Genomic DNA, 6,172 nt, shown 5'->3' with positions numbered 1-6,172 from the left:
AGAAACTGGATAACTTTCGAGAAATGGTCAACTTTCGAGAAAAACGCAACCTCCCACGGCTGAGCCAGGAAGAAACAAAACCTGAACACACCAGGGACCGGCAGGGACACTGACCCGGGAATCCCCGACGGCAAAGCAAGGACGACAGGCACCTCGGGAAACACTTCTAATTCCGAAGGCGCGGCCCCCGGCCGCCCGACCCCCGCCGCCCCGCCGCGGGTCCCGCCGGGCGCCTCAGCTCGCCCGGCCCTCGCCCTCGAGGCCGCCGCCGAGAACCTCCACACGCGGCAGGACGCCCTCCGGCCTCCCGCCTGCGCGGCCCCCGGACCCCCGTCCCGGGCGGCGGCGGCAGGGCGGCGGCGCGGCCCCCGGCCGGGCCCAGCGAGGACCCACCACCCGCGCCGCCCGCCGAGCCCTCGCACGGCCGCACCCTCACCGGCTCCCCCGCGCCCGCAGGCCGAGGCACAGGTCCCCGCGCCCCGTCCGGGCCCCGCCGCGCCCCGCGGCCACCTACCTTCCGGCCCGCAGAGCCGTCGCTGTCGCCTTCACCCCTGAAGCGGGGCCCGCCCGGGACGCTCGGCCGCAGGTCCGCCGGGAGGAAGGCGCAGCCGAGCACAGCGCGGGTCCACCACCCTCACGCGGTCTCCGCGGGGCCCGCTGCGCGGACGGGACGGCGGCCCGGAGCATGGACGGAGCCGCGGGAGCTGCCTCTGCCTACGGCGCTCGCGAGGCCACCGACTCTTGAATGTGGCGGCGGCGGCGCCTGCAGCTACTCAGCAGCCGCCGGGCTCACTGGTTCCGCGCGCTCGCCCAATGGCTGCCTGCTCCGCGGCGCCGCCTTGCTTACTGGCCACGAGTGCCGTCAGTCGGAGGCGGGCCTGCGGGCGACCTGCGCGCTCATTGGCCGCGAGGGCCGTCAGGCGCGGGCTGTCACTTTCTTCGATATACTGATTTTTCACGAGATGACCGACGCGTTAGTTTTTTAAAAAATTAATCAATTAATTTATTTAGGTGTCCTTAATCCACAATCACATGAGCAACAATGTGGTTACTAGACTCCTCCCATTATGCAATACCCCCCCACACCCCATTACAGTCACTGACGATCCGCGTAGTGAGACGCTGTAGAGTCACTACTTGTCTCCGTGTTGTACCGCCCTCCCCGCGCCCTCCCTGCCTTATGTGTGCTGACCCTGATGCCCCTCATTCCCCTTGTCCCTCCCTCCCTCCCCACCCACCCTCCCGAGTCCCTTTCCCTTTGGTAACTGTCAGTCCATTCTTGGGTTCTGTGCGTCTGCGGCTGTTCTGTTCCTTCAGTTTTTGCTTTGTTCTTATGCTCCACACGAGTGAAATCATTCGGTGCTTGTCTTTCTCCGCCTGGCTTATTTCACTGAGCGTAATACCCTCTAGCTCCGTCCATGTTGTTGCAAATGGTAGGATTCGTTTTTTTCCTATGGCTGAATAATATTCCATTGTGTATATGCACCACATCTTCTTTATCCATTCATCTACTGAGGGACACTTAGGTTGCTTCCATTTCTTGGCTATTGTAAATAACTCACCTGTTATTAAGTTATTTAATTTTCAAGGGATTGGGGATTTTCTACATATCTTTGTATTACTGATTTGTAATTTAATGCACTACGGTCAGAGAACAAACATATTTTGTATGATTTTAATTCTTTGAAATTTAGTTCAGTTTTGTGATCTATGTGATCAGTATGTTAATGCTCCTGAAAATTCTGTTGTTGTGGAGTGGAATGTTCTATTAGTGTTAACTAGATCTAGTTGGTGGATACCATTCAGTTTTTCTGCATCTTTGCTGAGTTTATTATCTACTCGTTCTGTCAGTTACTGAGAAAAAAAGTGTTGACATATCCAAGTAGATTGATGGACTTGTCTGTGCTTTCCCTTTAGTTATATTAGTTTTTCTTTTCTTTCTGTTAGCATTTTGGGGTGCTTTTAGTAGGTGCTTTAATATATCTTCTTGGTGACTTTATACTTTCATCATTATGCATGGAGAAGGGTGTGAGCGCGCGGCCCGGTTCCTCTGCCTCTGCGTGTCTTCCGCGCGGGCGCCCCGGCACATGCAGAGCGCACCTGCTGTTGCGGGAGAGCAGCGCGGGACGCGCGGCAGCAGGGTGCCCAGGGCCGCCGGTGGCCTGGGGCGTTCGGCCCGCTCCGTGCCCGGGTGGGGGGCGGGGCTCGAGGCCACGGACACCACCCTCGAAAGACGGGCGCGACCACGGGCCCACGGACGGTGGTCCCCTCCTGTGGGGCCGGGCCTGCCCTACCTCCCTACCGTGGCCAGGAGGGGAAAAGCGCTGCCTCCGGGAGCGCAGCCCGGGCCCGGGGACGGGGGGTCTAAGGCCGGCGCTGGCCGGCGGGTGAGGGCGAGTGGAGGCGATCGGAGCGCAGGGCTTAGGGGCTTCCGCGCTGCGCAGGGAGCCCAAGGCCTGCCTGCGGGGTGGGGGACCCGCCGGCCTGCCCGCGGGTTGGCCCTGCCTCTGGGCGGGGATGCCAGGCTGAAGGCGGGTGTGCCCACCGCCACCCCCAGCCCCCGGACCGCGTGTGGGGGTGGGGGACGAGGCCCGGCATCCGCAGGTGGTCACGGTGGGGCAGGGAAGGGGCTGGGCGAGGGGGGGCACCCGCGGTGAGCGGGCGGGAGGGGCAGGCGGCCGCGAACTCTCTTGTCCCCCCACCCCCCGCATGCCCCAGGAGCTCTTTTCTCCTACTTTCTCTCTAAATAAAAGCCTCCCTGGCTTTCTTTCCTACCTTGATCATGTTGCGAAGTTCATTCTTTGACTATGGGAACAAGAACCCCGGTATCATTTTGGTCTGTTAAAATTCCCCATTCTGCCCCCGCATTGTTTCTGTGTCCCATCAAGTATTTTATCAGACGTTTCCTGTTTTATATTCCTGTGAATTACTTCCCTTTCCCTTGAAGTCGCAGACCCTCACCCCTTCTCCTTGGTTCAAGATGACACACAGACCTCATTCTCCCTGCGTAACTCCAGGGAGGGGAGATCCCAGGGCAAAACACCTTTGAAAGCGAAATCAGGCAAAGGGAGAAATGATGTTCAAAGGCCGTTTATTGCATACAAGGAGTCGCCCTGTGTGTGTGTGTGTGTGTGTCTCTCTCTCTCTCTCTCTCTCTCTCTCTCTCTCTCTCTCTCTCTCTCTCTCTCTCTCCTGTTGCAGTAGAAGAGAGCCAATACTCCCACCAAGCTCTCTGGTCCAGATAAGCCCTCGCTCGCCCACGTAATCACCCACTGATGGAGACAGACTACTTCTCTCCACCCCTTGGAAACCCCTGTTGATACCGACATGCACTAAAGCCAGGCCAAGAGATTCTGCAAATATTGCAATTTTACCCACACCCTGTCTGTGGAACAGATGTCTATGGCTTCCCTGTATGTACTTAATTAAATTTTGTTACTTTTTCTCCTGTTAATCTGTTTCATGTCAATCTGTTTCTTACTCCAGCTAGGGGAACCTCAGGGATGGAAGAAATTCTTCCTGCCACCACCGGTCAAGTAGCTATGTTTACGAAGGGCTGACCCAGGACCTCCATCTTTTTGTTGAAAGGAGCAAGATCGTGTGAAGAAACTGGAAATTATAGCCAGGATTCCTGCCTGGGTGTCACACACTGTAGACCTGAAGGGCCTGTTAGCACGTGTATGGGATGTTTACAGAGAGGCTGGTCAGTCTTGGGAGTGTTAGGCAGAAAAATAGATATGAGCGGGATGAGAGAGAATTAAGGCCAGTAAAGTTCACTAAGAAAGGGACTCAAAAACCATTCTGTCCCAGGGGACTGAGGCGGAGCAGAAAAGAAAAACAAAACGCTAGTGAATCAGCACAGGAATATCTGCTTGGACCCTTGCAGGCTGCTACTTCATGTGTCTGCACCCCAGCCTCTCTACCACGATTTCCCCTCGAAAAGCCCTGACCGCTCGCGTGTCAGGAGGACGGTGGTTCTCTAAGGCAGGAGCCTGCCACTCCCTCATTTACTAGCAAGTCAACAAACTATTCTTTCCTTTCCTCAAAAGCTTGTCACTGTGTTTTGTGATTTGACCTCAGGGACGAGGACCGGGTCTTGGTATCAGGAGCAGCACCCCCTCACCCCGACCAAGTGCCCGCAGTGCCGCTCCCTCAGTGTCAGAGGCCACAGGACCGAGCTGTCAGGGACGCAGAGCTCCCGGCTTCCTCCTTGCTAGCCACAGGGGACTGTGCCGGCCAGGAGTGCCTGCTGTGTGGCGGGTCAAGCACAAGCCTCTAGAACTCCCTCCAAAGTACATGTTGAAAGTAGTACTGCCTTCCAGGAGAGCTTACAGACTGGAGTGACCACCAAGGACTTGGAAGATGTCGGGGTGGTGATTTCCACAGACCCTTATTGAAGTCACCCACGTGGCCTACTCAGAAAACGGACAATTCTTGGAGATGACAGTGCATGATGGTCACCGTGATCGGAGTGTCTCAGATTGCAGTTATTGCTGCACATGGGGCTTCATCACTTGGTCCCCAAGCACCCAGTGTGTAAGTATTGGTCACGAAAATGCTCTTTGTTCTCTTCCTGTGAGTAAAGACCAGCAGGGCAGTCAGCTTTCAGCCGGCAAGGAGACAAAACTATCTCAGAGGCATATCAGACCTCCTGACTTAGGCTGTCACTTAGTCAGAAGGAACCTTCATCTCCTTTTCCTTCCAGAAGCCGTCACACTGGCCCATCCCATTGATGGCACTACGCCGATTGGACACAGTGATCAGGAAGTACAACCTGTCTAAGCACATTGATAGAGCAGTCACGGGTCAGAAGGTGGGAAATAAATCCAACAAAAATTCAGGGGCCTTTCGTCTTTGAGAAGATTCGAGAATTCTATCGTGTGGGCATGCCAAGCTCTCCTAAGGTGATGAACGAGGTGCTGTACCTGGACCCTCCTCCACCCCCCACACACAAAGGGCACAGCAGCCTGGTAGACCACCTCGCATTTCAGAGCATAGACCTCATGTCCAGTGTGCTACTCTGACCCATTTACTGATTGGTCTGAAAAGCACCTAGTTTGAGAGCAGCCTGGACCTTTGGAAGGTGGATGCCAGTAGATGACAACACCTGGATCCCCTCTCCTTGCTGCCCCTTCCAGGTGCACACCTGAACATGGCCTAGCGGGGGACTGGCCTGCCAAGATCACAAGGCCCAGTCCCCAGCCTGACTTGCGTGCTGTTCCACGCTCCGTGCCAAGCCTGGTCGGCATTCCTCCATCTCTGAGTCTGTTCGTCGCACACACGTGACACCAGCCCCCAGAAGCTGGAGGGGTCATTCATGTATCCCTGGGGATGTCCCTAGGGAGGAATGTCTGGCATGACCCTCCCTGTGCAGGCTGGGACATTGGGCAGCTCCGGGGAGGTGCTATGGCTTCAGCAGGACAGGGAACTGGTGACAAAAAGTGGCCTGAGCTCAGCTCTTGTCTCCTCGGAGCTGGGACCCTAGTGTCATTGCCAAAGAGCGAGGGGAGGGATCTGGTGGAGATCTGTGTACTCATGCATGGCAAGGGCCAGGAGGGTGGGCAGTCAGGAGCCCAGACGGGCATGTGGGCGTATCTGAGTTCACAGAGCGGCCCAGGAAATGGACCCTTGAAGAAGTGATGTCACTGAAGACACGCCCAGTAGAACCTGAATTGTGACCCGGACGGAACCCAGCTCCTGGTCGCAGACCCCAGTCCTGCTCACTTGACCCGAGGCGCTCGACAGAGCAACATGCGGTCTTGTTGTGCGGAGCCTTCTGAAGGCGTGGGAGTCAGGGAAGCCGAGACGGAGAGTCTTCCTGCTCGCTGTGGGCGTTGGCTGAGAGAACACTTCCAACGCCTCTGTCCGTGTCTCCCGAGGAGCCCCGAGGTAACACAGGGCAGCCCAGAGCGGGCCCCTCCAGGACCAGGCCACTGTGTGACCCATCCCGGGCTGACCTTTCCCCCGGCTCCTTGTGTGTGTGCAGTGGGCGTGGGGCATGCGGGGACTGAAGGCTGGGGAGCAGGGGGGCAGTCAGTGTCACAGCTCTGGTCTCATCACTCAGTAGTGGAGGTGAGTGTTGGGACCAGGTACTTCCACCCACATGTTAATCCTGAGCCCGGGGGGTGTCCTCTCCTTCCCCCAGGACTGGATATCTAGGCAGATGGCCCTG

Source organism: Manis javanica, chromosome 13, assembly GCF_040802235.1.
Source record: "Manis javanica isolate MJ-LG chromosome 13, MJ_LKY, whole genome shotgun sequence".
Lineage (NCBI taxonomy): Eukaryota > Metazoa > Chordata > Mammalia > Pholidota > Manidae > Manis > Manis javanica.
This window is presented reverse-complemented; position numbering follows the sequence as displayed.